Source organism: Ailuropoda melanoleuca, chromosome 13, assembly GCF_002007445.2.
Source record: "Ailuropoda melanoleuca isolate Jingjing chromosome 13, ASM200744v2, whole genome shotgun sequence".
NCBI lineage: Eukaryota > Metazoa > Chordata > Mammalia > Carnivora > Ursidae > Ailuropoda > Ailuropoda melanoleuca.
The window spans coordinates 15,591,518-15,609,782 of NC_048230.1; the positions used below are offsets into that span (position 1 = coordinate 15,591,518).

At 51.5% G+C, this 18,265-nt stretch overlaps 1 long non-coding RNA gene across 1 annotated transcript; it reads left to right on the forward strand.

Annotated features, from left to right (window-relative positions):
- The first annotated feature begins 353 nt into the window (after window positions 1–353).
- LOC117795765 lies at window positions 354–6,102 on the forward strand. Its single transcript, XR_004619907.1, has 3 exons — window positions 354–721; window positions 5,220–5,276; window positions 5,570–6,102. It is a non-coding gene; the product is annotated as an uncharacterized LOC117795765 (long non-coding RNA).
- Window positions 6,103–18,265: the final 12,163 nt, after the last annotated feature.

The following is an 18,265-nucleotide window of genomic DNA, read 5'->3' on the forward strand; positions in this document are numbered from 1 at the left end:
TGGGGGCTTTGCCAATTCGGCTTTTAAGACAGGTCAGCAAAGGGCACCTACGGACCAAATCCGGCCTGCTGCCTAGTTTTCTATGGCTTATGAGCCAAGTATGATTTTTAAATTTTTAAATGATTAAAAAAGTATCAAGTCTTGGCAGAGAGGTGGCTGGGGACCCTGTGTTGTAGGACCTTGGAGAGGTGGCTGGACCCTGTCCTGTAGGACCTGGCGGGCTGTGGCAGGGACTCGGACTTTATTCTGGGGAAGACTTTGAACTGAAGCACAGTATAACCTGTGATATATTGAAAAACATCGCTCTGTGAAGAACAGAGCTCATGTGGGAGGAGACCAGTGTGGAAGCAGGAAGAACAGTTAGGAAGCAATTGCAGAAATCCTGACAAAAATCCCGGCTTGCACTGGGGTGTCACATTGGAGGGGTCGGGAGATGTACAGATTCTGGAAACAGTTTGAAGGGAGAGTTGACTGGCTTTTCTGGTTGCATGACGATCATGACGAGACGAGGCAGCGTGGTATGAAAGTACCAAGAGCATGAGGAGCTGCCAGGAGAAGAGGAGATACAGTCTGACCCGGGCACTCGAGAAGGCTTCTTGGAGCATGTCCCCTCTGGGCAGAACCCTGCAGGCTGAGGGAAGCATCGGAAGATGGCCAGGTGGGAGAGTACTTGGATGGAGACAATCACATGAGAGGAGTCGTGGAAGTAAACACGTACTAGGTGAGCAGGGGGAGTGGAGAGTGGTCCGTTGCAGTCTGAGGTATTGAGCGGAGAAGTGCCATGGGAGGTGGGCCTGGGTCGGGAAGGGCCTGGTCTGCAGAGCTGAGGGCTTTACAGCCTTTTCCTATAGGCAGTCGGGAGCCATTGGAGGTTTTTGGTAATGAGTGACACGGTTTCTGATGACAGCCTAGGAGGTCAGCTTCAAGGGCAATGAGGTTTCAAAGCAAGCTTCAAGGTCAGAGTCAAGGGCAGCAAGGACAGCGGGTAGGAAGCCACCGTAGAGGCCCAGGCGTGAGAGAATGAGGAGACCGAGCAGGGATTGAGTCTGTGGAGGGAAGGAAGAGGTGGGGTCTGGTGAGTTTTCCAAAGCAGACTTTGCCCTGTACCTGGTCGGTTGCTGCAAGCCAGGCAGGTAGGGGAAGTCGAGGCAGCAGCACGATTTCTGGGGCCCATCTGGGGCTACGCGGTGAAGCACGGGTTAGTGGAGGCCAGACAGGTGTTGGCGTAAGTTTAGGGCAAGCTGAGTATCAAAGTGCGGTGTCTGTAAACTTGTAAAAGGAGTGAACGACTCAAGGTCAGACTCCGAGTTTTGTGGCCAAAGAGAAAAATCTCCTGTGACCTGACGCAATCTCTCAATGACTCCGATTAAACTGGACGATTTACAGCAACAGCTGCAAGGATGCTCCCTTCCGCCCAGCCCAGGCAGGTGCTGTGCGGAACCCAGAGGTGGTGGGGGAGGGCGTTTGGTTTTGGGGGGGTGACTTTTACAAATAAACTTAAAAAGAAACCCAAACTTGGGATCAAAGTATAACAGAGTGCGGAACACTGAGCCCCCGCTAAGCACCCCACCTGCAGCATTTTCACTGGTTATCACACCGTGTAACCAGTGCCCAGATCAAGGACAGAATGTTGCCGGCGCCCTGGAACCTGGCTCTTGGATGGACATGGTGGAAGCCATTCTGGTGAGCTCCTCTCCTGCCCTGGCTGAAGGCTGAGAGCCCTGGGCCATCCTTCCTCTGGGTGGCTCCCGGGCTCCCTGCTGAGAGTCTTGCTCTCAGTCAGCCTGGCCTGGGGCAAAGCGAAACTCCTGTCCCGGGGATCTGGGCAGGGCCAGCAGTCCTGAATGAGAGTTGCCCCCGCCCCCCACCCCCATGCCCTCCTTCCCTGTCCTTGCTCTCCCCTACTACTCGTGCAGCCCGCGCCCGCAGGCCACCAAAGAGAACCCTCCTCTGCTCCGTGGTGAGGGGCTCTGGCTCCTGCCACGGGACTGAGTGGCCTGTGGATGGCAGGCCAGGTCTCTGCGACCGTAGACCCTGCTGGAGTGGGGTCAGTCAGGGCCGAGAGAAGGTCTCTTTGGATCTCTATGTTGTTCGAAGCTCAGGAATGATAAACTTCGTTTTGATGAAAGTGGCAATCCCAGTTACTATTTGCGCCCTCGCCCCACACCAGGATGAGCCTCGGGCCCATTGCCGCCTTTTACCTTCCCAACTATCCTCTGCGGCTGCGGCCTGTTTTCAGTGGGGCCCTGAGTTTCCTCACACTCTGATCACATGTGCGGTGAAATTAGAGGTCGACGGCAATGCTCTCTCACGGATTCTGTCTTCTCGATGAGGGAAGGTGGAAATGAAAAGCACCCTTAACGTTTGGTTCAGTCGGGTCACCTGAGTCCCAGCCAGTAGCTGACAGTCCCTTTGGGAACTGACATCCCTCAGCTTGGACGGATCAGGCACTTGTGCCTTTCAGGATGTCTCCCCTCGCTTCTTCCTCCTCCTTCCCCCCCCCCCCCCCCCCCCCCCCCCCCCGCCGTGGGCACTGGGCAAGCACCCGGCCGGGAAGGTGGTGGGCCTGGGACCCATGTCTCTGCAAGCTGCATCGAGCTCATGGACTTACCACAGAGCGGGGCTCCAGGCCAAACCTGATGGAAGTGATTCCAGAGCGGTGCCTCCATTCCTCGTTGGCCCCATAAAATGTGTATTTTTCTGGAAACCGTAGTCAAAGGTAGTGTCCAGGAGACGGCAGTACAGAGGCACAGGGCAAGGCCTCCCCAGGGAGAAGGCAGCCTCAGGGCCTCCGGGCAAGAGACACCGGTGACAGAAGGTAAAACTAGCTGCAGGTGGCGGACGACAGCAACCCCTGGCTCTGCTTCCCACACACCCTGCAGAGGACAAGGTGTGGGTCACAAGCTGAGGCCCACCAGGGTCTGCCCTGCCCCCAGCCAGGGGGGCTCTGGTCCGTGTCAACCTGCAGAGACCTGACCTTCTGGCCGGTGGAGAGCCGGTGCCCTTCCACCGAATCTATAATCGCTAATTTGCATCCCACCACCCAGAACCCTGCCGGATGTGGGCCCTCCTGGCCTGAAACCTTGACCTGAGCCAGCTGATGCCCCTGCAGCCTAAACATGGCCTCATCCATCTCCCCAGTCTTGGGAGAGAGGTCACGGGGCCCTTTATATCTTCCCCATCAGGTATGCAACCAGGAAGATGACATGCATTATACCCGGAGACCCTGCACCTGAGGTTCTCTTGGTACCACAGTGTCTGTAAGGGGAAGGGACGGATTTTCCAAGGTATCAGGGAATGGTGAGAGCAGGAGTTATGATGGCCTTGACAGTGCATGAGTGTGCTGGGCTGGCACCCTTGGCCTTGGGGAAGCCAGCTGCACCTGGACTGACAGCAGCTGGAGGGCTGCTCTGGGCCTCCGTTAAGCTGGAGCAGGCTGTCTGTCTGCTGGAGGCTGGGCTGTCCCTTCACCTCTAGCCACTACCAAGGGAGGGCGACAGAGCCTCAGGCTGGGCTTGCTCCCGGCTCCTGAGTGGGCAGAGTGCAGAGCACTTCAGGCTGTGCATGAAACCACCTCACTGCATGGCTGGAGTCTGGCCATGGAATGCCAAGATACACAGGCTCCACTGTTCCAGCCCCGGTCCCTAGGGACTGGGGCTCCAGGGAATGAATGCCTGCACGTTACCTCCTCCCCAGGAACCTGGAAGCACTGTGCACAGGCTGGGGTTGGGGAGGGCACCACTGCAAACTAGGATGGAGTTGGCCCGTGGGCCGTGGAGTGTGGCTTCAAAAGACCCTGTTCTGAGCCGTAGCCAGAGTCACTGACTAGCAGATAGTGAGACAATGCTTTATTGTGAAGGGCTGATCAGAGAGGCCGCAAGCAAATATCTGGCAAGATGAGCTGAGGTTTGGGAAGAGTGGGGAGGGGTCAAAGACTGGAGTGTTTTCCTGAAGTGTTGAAATAAGACATGTACGGGGGTATGCTGGAGCTTTTTATAGAAAACTGACCATTTTGGACCATCCATCCATCCAAGCATCCATCCATCCATCTATCCATCCATGCACTAAACCATTCATTCATTCAACAGCATTTAAAACGTGCGTGGAAATTTGCAGAGAGCAGTGGGGGATATAAAGTAAAATAAGGCCAGTCCCTCCCTGGTCTCTATCCCCCCAGTATAGCTAGTCTGGGTCTCAAGGAAGAGCCTATAATGGCGCCACATGTCCCATCGATACCCTTCAACACCCTGCCTCTTGTACCCATCTGACGAAGAACAACAGTGTCTCCTACAGATGCTGCCCTGGGTGCCTGGGACATGTGCTCTCGTGTGGGGCTCATGACATCCCTAGGAGGGGGCAGGAGCTGGAAAATGTAAGGAATTTACTGAAGTGACTTGCCGTGTTGGCAAGGAATGGAACCGCAGTATGACCTCAGATTGGAGTCTGTAGCGGAAGTCCTCTGTCCGCTGTCCCCACTGCTTCTCTACGTCACAGGACCCTGGGACTTGGTGGCTTTAAATCCCTAGGGGTCATGGGTCCGTGTCTCCAAAGCACAGTCTTTTTAGTTCTGACCCTGAGAGTCCACAGTCGGATCTGTAGGGGTAAAGCAAACCCACCCTCTCACTGGCAAAAGGAACCTTTTTTTTTAAATCTGGGTCACATATTGGATTTTCAAGCAAATTACTGTACTTAATATTTTGTCAGTTTGCTGATCTCTAGTAAGTACTGAATTTATAGGGTTGCTGGGAGGACTCCACAGACTGAAGCATGTGAAACATTTAGACCTGTGCCTGGTATGTAGTAAGGGCTCGATAAACATGAGCCACGAACGCTGGCCACGCTTTTGTTTCCACACAGCTTTCCATGGCTCACAGACCTGCAAAACTGGTGGTGTAGCCCCTGCCTATTAGAGAGGAGGAGATCCATCCAGGGAAGCAGACTCTGGCCAGGCCTGCTCGGTGAGCTCTATGACCATGGGCTTCACCCGTTTGCAGTGTCAGGGGAAGTGCTTCTAGAGAGGGAAGCCAGACCCACTGAGCAGATGACGGCAGAGGGTGCCCTGACCCATGGGGGGTGCTGAGTTACTGCCAGGAGCTGCCTCCTTCCTTCCAGCTCTTGGAGTGCACCTAGAATGACAGTCAGCAACTACTGTGCAAAGCACATGTCCACTTTGGGCTTATCTGAGGTCCCCGTTCCCTTCCCCTTTCCCCGGGACCAAGGCCGAGCTGCTGCAGCACCAGGATGATGTCTCCTTACTGGCACCTCCTAGGTATCTGGTAAGTCCTTCTTTGGGAAATAAGAAAGGTTGCTTTGGCACTAAAGTAGCCACTATGTGGTCTATGCAAGTATGATGCCAATGGGAGGTCAAACCAATGGGAACAAACTGGGGTGCATCTAATATTCGGGATTCTCCTTCAACAGAGAGAATGGTGAGAGTGAGTTGACAGACGGAATCGATGTGTTCAGTGACTCCCTGAGGGCTGGGTGGGATAAGAGTGTGGAGACCCCCTCCCCCAAGATCCCCAAGACCATTGGATTGAATTGTTTCTGTCGCTTTCTCTTCCTTTAGATTTGAGCTTCTTGACGTCAGGGAGCCCCACCGATGTGTCTCTGTGTCCTGGCAGCTTTGCACAGAACCGGGCACAGACGGGCAAGTCCATACAGAGCTGTCGTCTGGAAAACTGCACCCCTGGGTCTGTAGTCCCTGAGCCAGTGGGGATCCCTTTGTTCTCCCAGTGCTGTTGCTTCCGATCCCACCAGACAGACCTCGTTTTTTCTAAGCCCATCCCTGGCCACTTCATTATCTTTTGAGACCCCTCCACGCCTCCCCTCCCCCCAGGCCTCACAGAAACACAAGGAGTGTAGGCTCTGAAGAAAGAGTGCCTGCCCAGATTTGATCAAGACACAAGTGAGAGGCAATGATTTGTGAAGAAATCCTGGTCCCGTCTAATGGAATTTTCCCAAAATAAATTCATGTAAACAACTTCCCACAAAGAGGCAGTCAGGGGAGCTGGGTGTGTAAACAGCGCGAACAGTCCCAGGTACTATGGGCTGCAGGGGTGCCGTGTCGTCTGGAGGGGGGCGGTGGGGAAACTCCCTTTAGCAAAACACCTTTGGCTCCAGTCCTTCTGACATCATAATGTCAGCCAATTCATTAATTAAAAAAAAAAATCCTTATTTTACTATCATCCCCAAAACATAGCAACACGACTTTGTAGCTTAAAAGATGGCAGAATGGATTTTGTTTAAACTGCTCATCCCATTTCCAAACCAATCGACCCAGGAGATGATCTTCATGCCTAGAGAAAGTGGGGGCAGGAATGAGGTGGGTGGAGAGAACAGGGAGGGGAGAGCGGTTGGAGGAAAAATCCCTGGAGAAAATGATGTGTCTTCGGTGCTCAGTGATGGGTATGAATAAACTCATACAGTTCCTAGAATTAGATGAAAATCTGCTCTTCTTACGGCTCTCAGAAGGACACTGAAGGCTTGTGGCCTGGACGTCTCTGGCCATGTCCAAATGGAAGATGGCTGGGAGCTGGGCTGTGTGTACGGCCATGCAGACCAAGCTTCCGGAGGGAAGTGTGTGCAGGGAATCTGTGGACACGCCTTTCCCCCAGACATTTTTCCCAACCCAGTCTGACTTTCCCAAACCTGAGCTGTTTTCTGGATCCTGCCATTACCAGGGCCTGAGAGAGACTTGTATCTAGGTTCCCGCAGGACCACTGGGAGGCTATCATGAGACTCAGCAAATTGCATAACTTCTCTGGGTCTCGATTTCCTCACCTCGTCAGTGGCAACCTGGACAACACTCCCAGCCCTGTGGACTTCAAAGAGTGGTCAAGTTCAAGTAGGAAATGGCTGCGAAGTTGAGGGATTTGGATTATTATAATCAATTTGATTCTGATTTTTGCCTCAGCCCTATCTTGGCTCAATTGGATACTGCTGAGCAACCTGTCTTTGCAAAATCAGAGACAGGGAAACAGGAGAGTGGAGGGGGTGGTGCCTGGAGGCTGTGGGAGGAGCCAAGATGCCTCTGGGAGTTAGGAGGGGGCAGAAGGGAAGGGCAGGCCGGTGGCCACCAGCCAGGCTGATGTGCCCTGTGCAGGGCTCCAGAGGACCCCAGGACGGCTCTCTGCCAATCTCTTCTTTTAACCAAGCCAGAAGCCAGCTGGTCCTGATGATGAAGATGCTGTCTGTGGCCCTCTGGCCCTGGGTTTTAATTTTTTGCCCCTGCCCCCGAAAAGGGTTGTACATCCCTGCTCTCTGCCATGTGACTTTACAGCGCTCTCCCACTGTGGGCGGAGGGCACTTCCTTACCCCATTGGTGTTGGCTCGGCCATCTTGACTTATTTTGGCCAATGAGGTGTTGAAGACGCATTCAGAGACCTTAAAAGCATTTGTGCAATTTGGCCTCTTGTGTGCCTAAGATCTGCCATGAAAAGAACGTGTCCCAGTAGCTACTGGTCCAAGAAGAATGTGTGGATCCACGGGTAGGCCTGTGTGCTCTCCCAGAGCCTGGAGCCACGCACAGCTGATCTACGCCCTGCCACAGAGCCGCCCCAGGCAACAGATCGATGGCCACACCGGGGCTTGTTGTTGTAGGTCCTTGAGTTTTGGGGAGTGTTGCGATGCAGCATTATTGCAGTCCTACACCCCGATAATGAGAATGATGCATGTAGTCCTCGATTTGCCTGGTTCCGTGCAGCCGACATTGGCAAGTGTGAAAACCTGGCTCCGATGCCACATGTTTCAGGTAATATGGCACCGTGCAAAGTGAGGTTGGCCTGTGAGAATTAATGCATTTCATTTTGAAAGAAAATTAACAGCAGAAACTTATTTCTCACAGTTGTGGAGGCTGGAAGTCCACGATCGGGGTGCTAGCATGGGGGGGGAGGGCTCTCTTCCAGGTCACAGGCTTCTTGTGTCCTCACATGGCAGAAGGACCCCAACAGTTCTGTGGGGTCTCTTAGAAGGGCATCAGTCCCACCGTCATGACCAAACCAGTCCCTAAAGGCCCCACATCCTAATACCATCACTTGGGCAGTAGGATTTCAACATATGAATTTGGGGAAGACAAAAACTTTCAGACCGTAGCACCCCTAAATTCTCATCTAATCCCTTGGTCACACTGGATGACCTACCCAACCATGTTCCCGAGAAAACGGAGGCCTTTGGGAGGGAAACTTCCCAACTTGTCAGCACACTCCTCTCAAACTACGGGACTTATCTCCTTCTCTTTCTCCTGTCAGAGAAGATTGTCCTTCTATTATGTCCTTCATCTTTGCTCTTAAACTTTAAAGGAAAAGAAATAACGAGTAAACAAGAAACAACTGTCTTGTAAATTATTGATTTCCTCCTCTTTATAGCCAGGATTCTTGCAATAGAATCATTTTCCATTCACTCCTCAACCACGGAGTGTGGCATTTCCTTGAGCCCTCCGCCTGAAATGTTCAATGAAGAGCGCAATCGCATCTCAGTTGCTCGCATCTTACGGATATTTTCTATTTTTTATAGTAGCGAGCATTTCCTTTTTAAAAATCATCAGCTCCCCAAATAGGTAGCGCATAGACAGCAGGATGCCGTGAAACTTAGTAAGAGCTTGACCTCTGAAGTCAGTAGCCTTAGATGTGAATTCTTGGTGTGACTTGGCCACATTCAACCTTTGCGACCTGGACAGTTTACTTGGCCTCTCGGAGCCTAAGGTGCTTCATCTTTGTAACGAGGATAATCATTTTTGTGAGAGGGACGTGAAATAGGTTATTAACCCTTTTAGTACAGAGCCTGCAGCTGGTATGTGCTCAGTAAATGCGTCATTATTATTAGCTATTATTTTGAATGTGAAATAATGTTTGTTTCCGTAAAGCAAGGTCTCCACTAAACGTAGTGAAGATATAAGTGGCTGTGAGGAGATGGAAGGCCCATTTGCTGGAGACTTCTCGGAGTGGAAGGTCATCTTGTCCCCACACGGGGACAAGGGGAGGACAGGGGATCCAGGCAGCCCTGGTCTCAGCAGTGTCACCTGGGTGAAGTGATGATGCTCTTCAGCCTTCTTGAGTTCTAGTCCTTCATCCAGAGCCCCCTCTCTCTCTTGTCGTCCGCTGCAGAGTGAGTCCGGTTGCCGCTGACGGACCTCTAGGAAACACGCCTCGTTTCACTTAAAATAGGAGGTGAGAGGGGCGCCTGGGTGGCACAGCGGTTAAGCGTCTGCCTTCGGCTCAGGGCGTGATCNAGTGTCACCTGGGTGAAGTGATGATGCTCTTCAGCCTTCTTGAGTTCTAGTCCTTCATCCAGAGCCCCCTCTCTCTCTTGTCATCCGCTGCAGAGTGAGTCCGGTTGCCGCTGACGGACCTCTAGGAAACAGGCCTCGTTTCACTTAAAATAGGAGGTGAGGGTGGAGGGACAGAGAGAGAGCCCTGTGTTTGGAATTAGCGCCTGTGGGCTGGGGCCCCACAAAGTGGGGATTATGGGCATGAGCCTTGGAATGGATGCTCCTCTTTCCCCCCCAGGGCTGTCAGAAGGGCATGGCTCCCGGGCTTCAAAAGCTCCCCGAGTTGGATAATTGAGGTCCCTTCCCCATCAACCTTGGCGGAAGCCGATGACAATGATGACAGTACTGACGAGCTTTAGTCCAGAGCGATGTGCAGAAGCACGTTATGTGGTTTTAGTCCTCACAGCTCTCCTAGGAAGAAGGCAGGCCAGGAATTTTCACCTCCTTATTGGAGAAGCAGCAAATAAAAATCTCAGTTCATAAACTCAGATGTGCAAATATTCAACTGAAATTTCTGTTTCAAGCTCCCATGGTGTTGAGAGGTTACAGTTCAATTCTTGGTCGATTCTTTCTCCTGCTCCCTGCGACATTATCTCGTGGGGTTTTGCCTAAGTTCCAAGAGGCAGACTGGTCTTCGCAGTTCTCCACTGACACGTCCCTTGTCCTATTGGTTACTGGTCCGTGCGGTCACCACAGCGTCTGCCATTCCTTATTCCCGATCGCAGAGGTCTGGCTGTCTCTCAGATAACACGTGGGCCTCCTCAGCCACACGGGGAATGGTCATCTGCTCCCTGGCCACGCTGGGGATGTCTGACTCTGCAAGTCTCCCCCGGGTCCCCCTTTTCTGGACATGCTGCACAGCCACTCCGCTGTGGATTTGCCATCAATGCGACCAATGCTGCCCCCCATCACACCCAACTAACCAAGGCCTTACTCATCCCCAGCTTCTCCAGTCGCTCAGCCCACCAAGGCAGGAGAGTTCATCAGGCCCCTGACAAATGGGCATTTGTCATCAGGAGGCGGATCTCCAGGCACCTCCCTCTGGTAGCTCGCTCCCCTCAGCATGCGGCTTCCAGACTTACTGGGTGTGCTGGCACTGGGCCAGGGGACAAGGGAAGAGCATCAAAGGATTGAGCTTGGAAGGTGTTTCTGGGCCAGGCCGAGAAGTGCCACACCTCACTGCCGATCACATTCTGTTTGCAAGGACTCAGTTGCGCAGTCAGGCACACCTGCTGGAGCGGCTGGCAGAGGTAGTCTCCCTCGTGCCCAGGACCGAGGGGTGAGGGGCTTGGTAAACAGCTAGCCTGTCTCTGCCACCCCATTTCTTCCTTATATGGGGGGGGGTCCTTTAATCAATCTCAGATCAAGCAACCTAATTCCAGTTCATCATATTATAGCTGTGTCCTGAAGCTCCAGGGTCTCTTTTTGAAACCCAAGCACCATTTCTTTGCTTCCGAGGTAGTTTTTCTTCCCTGAAGAAGCAGATGCTGTGAAGTCTATTTGCCTAAAGGGACAAGGGAAACAGGCATTTTCTAGAAACAGGAAGTGCCAGAGAAAAACACACTGACAAATATTTCACGATCTTTAAGAGGTAAAGATTGTTGGGAACTGTACAGCTCACAGTGTTGGGGCTGGGGGCTCGATTCGGAATCTAAAGCCCCAAACTCTTCGTTGGGGATGCCCAAACCATAACACCTGGTAGGCCGAGAATCCAGGAGAAGCGCGGTTCATCCATATTCTGGTGTGTGGTGTCGGGACCGGCGACGCTTGGGCATACTCAAGGATCTCGACAGGGATGGAACACGTGGGCTCAGAAGCCTGAGACCTTCTAGGCATCTGGGTGGGGGTCTGCATCCCAGTGAATTTAGGCTGATTATGTCTTTCCTCCTTTTCCTTTCTTACTTGCCTGCCCACCACAATTTCTCTTAGCTCTCCCTGCTCCTTTCTGAGGGAGCCTCCCCCCCCTTACCAACACCTGCTCCCCAGGGCCCCACTCTCTGCTGCCAGAGACTCAAATCAGTATCTAAGCTGGGTTGTGGGTCATCCAACCCACACTTATGACCAACACTTCATTTGCTAACACGTATGGAGCACCCCCCCCCGAAACGGGCACTGTTCTGTGAGATTTTCAGGGTGACATGCTGAAGAGAACATAATCTTTGGGTTGGACGGATTAGAGTCTGCATTCTGGCTCGGCGGCCCACGAACAGGATGGCGGGCAAAGGGACTCAAATTTCCTGGGCTTCATCTCCCTGGTTTCTGAAGTAGGGGAAATAAAACCAACTTTTCAGGATTTGTGTTGAGAGTCAAATGTAGAAGGGTCTTGCCCAGAGCTGGTCCTCACTTCTCTGCAACCAACGTACAGACGCTCCTCTCTTTGTTCCCATTTTCTCCTTTGTCTCCTTAAAGACTCGTGCTCTGGACCCTAGCCCCCTGGGACCTCTCAAGGCCCTCTCCCTATCTTTATCCCCTCTCCTGACTGTGTTGTCCTTTTGCCCTGCCTACTGGATCATTCCAATCAGGCTCTAACAACTGCCCAAGTTTTCCAACTTTTTAAAAGGTTGAAAAACATTCCTTGGCCCCTTCCCCCATCCTGCTCCAGCTCCTACCTTTCCTCTACTCCACACTCCCCCCAGGCACAAGTGCTGAAAAGAACTGCCTGCAGGCGCTGCCCTTGCACCCACCTAATCCAATATGGCACCCACTCCCTACTTCATGAGGCTGCTCTTGCCAAGGTCACCAAGCACCACCACGATGCCGTATCCAAGGTCTCCTTCTCTGTCTTCATCCTACTTAACAGTGAAATAGCTATGGACCCTGTGGACCATTCCTTCATTTAAAAAACGTTAGTTTTTCCTGGTTTTCCTCCTATCTCTTGGGCAGTTCCTGGTCAATCTGTTCTGCCAGCTCCTCTCTTCCTGCCTTCCAAATGTTGGGGTCCCTGGTCCTGAGCCCTCCTCTCTTCTCTCTCTACAATCTCTCCCAAGTGATTTTACTCATTCTCATGACCTCATATGACATCAAGATGTTATCATGTCCAAATGGATAGCTCCTAAATGTTTATTTCTTTGGAATTCCAGATCTCCATAGGGAACTGCCTGGCTGACGTCTCCAAAGACAACTCTTTTTTTTTTTTTTTAAGATTTTATTTATTTATTCGACAGAGATAGAGACAGCCAGCGAGAGAGGGAACACAAGCAGGGGGAGTGGGAGAGGAAGAAGCAGGCTCATAGCGGAAGAGCCTGATGTGGGGCTCGAACCCATAACGCCGGGATCACGCCCTGAGCCGAAGGCAGACGCTTAACCTCTGTGCCACCCAGGCGCCCCCAAAGACAACTCTTTATCTTGCTCGACACCTGCTTCCCCTTTAGTCTTTCCCCAACTCCGTTAACTGTCATCTTCATCCTCCTTCTCCCTCACTTCCCACATCCATTCCATCACCAAGTCCTGTGGGTTCTATTTGCGGGAGAATCTCCGATGTCCCCACATGCACCTCCTCCCTGCTTATAATCGCTTCCTTTCTGATGTCCTCCATTCTACTCTTCAGGTTATCGGCACAGCGATCTTTTGAAAATGTAAATTTAAAAACGTCTGAACTATACGCCCATGCCCAGAACACTTCGCTGGCTGCCTGCTGACTTGGAGAGAGGTGCTCAGTTCCTCCTGTGGCACACAGGGCCCTGCAGGAGCTGGCTTCTTGCTGCCCCTGCCGCCCCACCCCTCCCCAGGGCCCTTTCTGTCAAGCTTGCTGCATTGCAGCCACGCTGGCCCTCTCCTTCCAATTTCCGATGGCACAGTGTTCATAGCCACCTCGGAGCCTTGGCACGCAATTCTCGGCTCATCGCCTCATTCCTGCACCTCCTTTCATTCCCGGCTTAAGTGTCACTACCGCCAATCTAATTCCAATGCCTCCTCCTATTTCTCGTATTCTTCCCACTTGCGCTATCCATTTTCTTCCCGGCACTCATCGCAGCGGGTGATTATATAATTGTGTCCTTGCTCAGTATTAGCAGTTCGCCTCTCGGCGGACTGTAAACTCTGTGAGTGGAGGACCAAGGGTCTTTGGCTCACACCTGCAGCTCCGGTCCTGGCCCACAGAAGAAACTCAATAAATAGTCACTGTTGAATAAAAGCTAATAGTTCATGAGCTCTTACTATGTGTCGGGCAGCCTTCCAAGGACTTTGCCCTATTGTCTTATTCAATCCTCACCAGATCCCTGTGAGGTACGTACTATTCTCCACTTTAGAGGCAAAGACATGGAGGCACCGAGAGATTAAGTAACTTGTCCAGAGCCACCCAGCTAGGAAGTGGTGGAACTTGGATGTGAACTTCAGGCCCTCAGCTCTTCATGTCCTTGCTCTGCGACCACTCAAGAGTGAATAGACCCAGTCGGTTCTCAGGACATGGAGCTGTGGGGTGGCGGTTTCCAGTTACTTCTCTTGGGACTGAAGAGGGGGAACTTGGAACCTGGGGGCAGCCCCCACCCCGTCTGATTGCATTTCCATGGTACCTTAGCAGTACCGTGGTACCCAGCAGTTGGTAGGTCCGAGGGACCCTGGAGCCTCAGGCAGGCTGGGGGGTTGAGGGAGGCCCAGGGCTTCCAGACACCAAGGAAAAGGGGCCAGGCTGTTCTTGAGAAGGTCACCCTGGAAAGGAGGCCATCCTTAGTGCCAAGTCAGCGGCAGGGGCAGGGAGGAGGCTTGCCCGGGCATGTTCTGGTCGACGTGGTGCAGAGCTCACCGACCTAGGACCCTTGGGAGAAGGGAGTGTAGTGGTGGGTAAGCAAGTTTTAAAAATGGCATCAAATGAAACAATAATATTTGCATTTCCTAAATCCCAAAGCAGGGGAAGCAGTGGGTGGGTGTGGAGAAGCCACTGGCGGATCCCGCTTTGTCCTGCCTCTAAGTCTTTCCTCGCTCAGGCTGTTCCCTTTGCATCCGTTCCCCCTAACCCACAGCCCCTGCAGTCCCAAACCACATGTGGTGTTCTCTCTGCATTCTTCTCATGCCCTCTTTGGGGGCAAGGAATGGGACTTATTCACCCTCTTCCCCCAGGTCCTCATATTGTGCCTGGCACTTAGTAGGTTCTTTCTCATGTGTGCTGAACTGATGAATTCCCCCGATTCCTCCGGCTTGAGTTGGCTACTTCGTCCTCTGTGTTATCTTCCGAAACGGTACACACTTCTATCACAGTAGCTGGCCCATCGCACTTAAGGATTTTTTATTCCTCTGCCTCCCCAGTTAGAATGCGAGCGCCTTGGTGCCAGGGGCCATGCCCAAATCATCTTTGTATCTTCCATGTTGAGCACTTGTGTTAACTGAACGCATAACGCATGATCTTCCTTCCGTGGTCCCCTGAACCCCAGCCTCCTATGGTGCTTCCCTAGCAGGTCTGACTTTGGAGCAGTGCGCCCCCAGAGGCAGGGAGGTGAAACAGCAAGTGTGGAGCGGAGACCCGGGACCAGGAGACGGCTGGCTGCTGGCTGTCTGTTTGGAAAGCTCCTGGGGGTTTAGATTTCAGCTATACTTATTGCCTAAAGACCAGGGACAGCTCTGGGGGAAATGAGACACAGGCAGCTGCTTCCTAAACATAAACAATCGCCTTGAGAATCTGCTAAGTACCAGTCACTGGACCTATATTACTTCATTTTTTCGGATACCTACAAATAAGGTATCACGAAGATGAGGGCACAGAGGCTCAGAGAAGTTGGAAACGTCTTGCCTGTCTTGTCTTGTAAGGTAGACTGAACCCAGTGTCCATGGACACCTTCTTGACCACTACGTTTTTACTCCCTCAGGGGAGACTTGTAAATAGATCAGGTTATGCTCCCTTCTTTTTTTTTTTTTTTTTTTTAAGATTTTATTTATTTTTTTGCATGTATTATTTTCTGGGACCTTTCCATCCAGAATATGAAATTCTTCAGTTCTGGGAAACTTTCTTATATTACTTACTTGATAATTTATTTCCTTCAATTTTTTCTGTCTAGGGGCATATTAATTGGACTGCCAGGATCGAACCATTAATTTTTCTTAACCTCCTTTTTCTCCCCATTGTCTCTTTGTCTTTTTGCTTGACNGCTTTTTGAAGGCAGTCTTTCTTTTTGGGACATGAGTCTCCCTAGGACCAGGTTGAGATAGTCAAAGACGGAGGCGACGTGTGCCAGATCTCAGAGCTGACCACCAGGTGGTGCTGTTGGCCCAACATACGGTCCTACTACACAGGCCTTTTGGGGAGTGCGAACGTGCCTTGAGAAAGAAGCTTTCGATGTTGTCATCAGAGCCACGGGTCCTTGACCGTGTTTCCATAAGTCACCTCATTTGAGCCCCCGAACTGCCAACGGAGTTGGCATCTCCTTTGTATGGAGCCTCAGAGAATTTAAGTGATTGGAGTGAAATTCCCAGAGTTAAAATCAAAGAGTCGGGATTTGAAACCAGGTCTGTTAGATTCCAAATCTGCGGATTCTTGGGCTGTAAAGGAAGACAAGACCTGACTCGTGAGTTTTACAGCACCTTCCAGCCTCGGTTTTACCTGGCCCAGCTGAAAGTGGATTATCTGGGAAACGGCTGCACAATGTCAGACTCCTGGCCGAGTTTCAAGGAACCGGGGTCCTCCAGAGATTCTGTGGGGGAACACGGGCATTTCTGCGCCCTGTAGAGCACTGTGCTGTTTCTTTTCTTGACAAGTGATGTTAGTCATTGGCCTTTTCACATTTTTGTACATTCATTCTCTTGGTGGAAACTGCAAATTCAGCTTGTAGTTATGGAGGATTCATGTGACCTTCTGGAAAATACCATCTTGCATCTTCCTGTTTCTGAACCCATAAGTCAGCTTTTCTTTTATTTTCCTCATTTTTCAAGAAGATACATGTTGGTCTGTATTGCTGGTTGTAATTGTATAAACAGAAACAAATTCAATAAAGAACAGGGGTGCGTAGGACAAGTGGGGATAGAGGGGAGGCATAAAACCATTGATCATAACAAGAATATTAGTACCTCGTTAGCAAAACAATTGCTCAGCTACCAATGTCCTGGGAGACTGATGAGAGCCTGGGCCAGGAGGAGTCACGTTGGCCACGATGCAGGCTTCCGTGTATGGTCTTTGATGTGTTAGGGATGAGAGGCCCATTATATCTAACCTTCAGAACAGCCTATGTGGAGGATGTTATTGTCCTTATTTTATAGAGGAGAGGCCACAGCATCATGGCTCAAAGCGTGGGCTCTGGTGTCGGGTCCCTACATTGAAGCCTACCTCTTCCACGGAGCTACAGGCCCAGGTCTACCAGATGTGTCTGTGTATTTGCAGGTGTCCCGCTCTGCCTGGGACCCACAGAAGCCTCGAGGTTGGTACTGGGAAGGGGAGGCCCACATGGAGGGGGCGGTCAAGTCTGCAAAGATCAGACTTGAGCGGAGGGTTTTAGGATGCCTTTGGGATCTGGGACATTTGGCCGCCTGCTTTGTATCCTTCACATTTCCCATCGCTTGGGGCCCCTCAGTCCTTTCCCTTACTATGTCTTTTGCCCAAATGGATGATCCCTGAGTCCTTTCTCCAACCACCTGGAATGTCCCACAGAACCTTACTCTTTATACACTACCCCGGCGCTCAGGAAGAGGCACTTCACAGCCCTGTGCCCATCCCTTGGCCTCCTCGTGCACCCACATCTTCTGCTAAGACTTATTCTTATTCGTGATGATGCCCTCCTTCTTCCTCCATTCATCCTCCCACTTTCTCCTAAGTAATCCAATAGGAAATATCTTGGAAAAAATAATTTTGGTTTTTTTTTAGTTTTCTAGGAGAAAGTGGACCCCAAGTTTTTTTCAAAGTATAAGCACTGAGCTGGATTCTCCAGGCCCTCCCCCTAGACGAACCCTGCCTCCCAGTTGGGAATATTCCTGGTCATTCCCTTTAGACCTGGCTCCTCTCCGCAGGACTCCAGGCTTCTTTTCTTCTCTGTGAGTGCCTGGACCGGTCTGCCCAGGAATCTGAGCTGGGGAGTGGCCTGTGCTGGGCTCTGTGGTGATCGCCAGGGCCCAACAGGAATTGATAACTTCCTGTGTGGTCAAGTGTGAGCTAAGCATTCTCTAGGTTTATATTTCTGATCCTCACAATGACCCTGCAAGGCAGCTATTTTTGTGCCCATTTTGTAGATGAGTGAACAGGGTACAGAGAGGTGAAGTAACTTGTCCAGTTTTCTCAGGTACAAACTGGCAGAGTCAGAATTAGAATCCAGATGTTAAAGTCCTTATTCTTTCTACTGTTCCTTGGGTTGAAGCCCAGGGTGGAAGGGGGTTGTGGAAGCATCATGGGATGGGCAGTGTATTAGTTTCCAGTGGCTGCTACAAGAAATTACCACACAGAGTAGATTTACAACAGAAATGTATTCTCACCGTTCAGGAGGCCAGAAGTCTGAAATCAAGGTGTCGACAGGGCCACATCTCTGAAGGCTCGAGGGGAGAATCCTTCTTGCCTCTTCCAGCTCTTGGGGTTCTTGGGCACAAGGGGGCACCACTCCAATCTCTGCTTCTGCCTTCATGGGGGCTTCTCCCCTCCCTGTCTCTCCTCTATGTGTTTCTAGAAGGACACTTGTCATTGGCTTTGGAGCCCACTTGGATAATCTGGGATGATGTTATCCAGATATCTTTAACCTCATTACAGCTGCAGAGACCCTTTTCCCAAATATGGCAGAATTCAGATGTTTGGGGAGGTGGACATGTCTTTTGGGGGCCACCCTTCAACCCATGACAGACAGCCATCTTCCAGCAGGGAAAGCAGGAGTTCTTTTGTCTCTGGAGCTCCAACAGCTAAGGTTGGGGCCAAGAAGAGTGGAAGCTTAAGGGACACAAGTTTTTACTCGTTATAAATAAGAACTTTCTGGTGAGTCAGAGTGAACCGAGGTGGCCTGTGCTCCCTGTGGAGGCAGCAAGTTCCTGTCACTACAGGTGAACAATCAGGGCTGATTTATCCTTTGGCGTGGTGGACACAGGGCATATAATACTGTA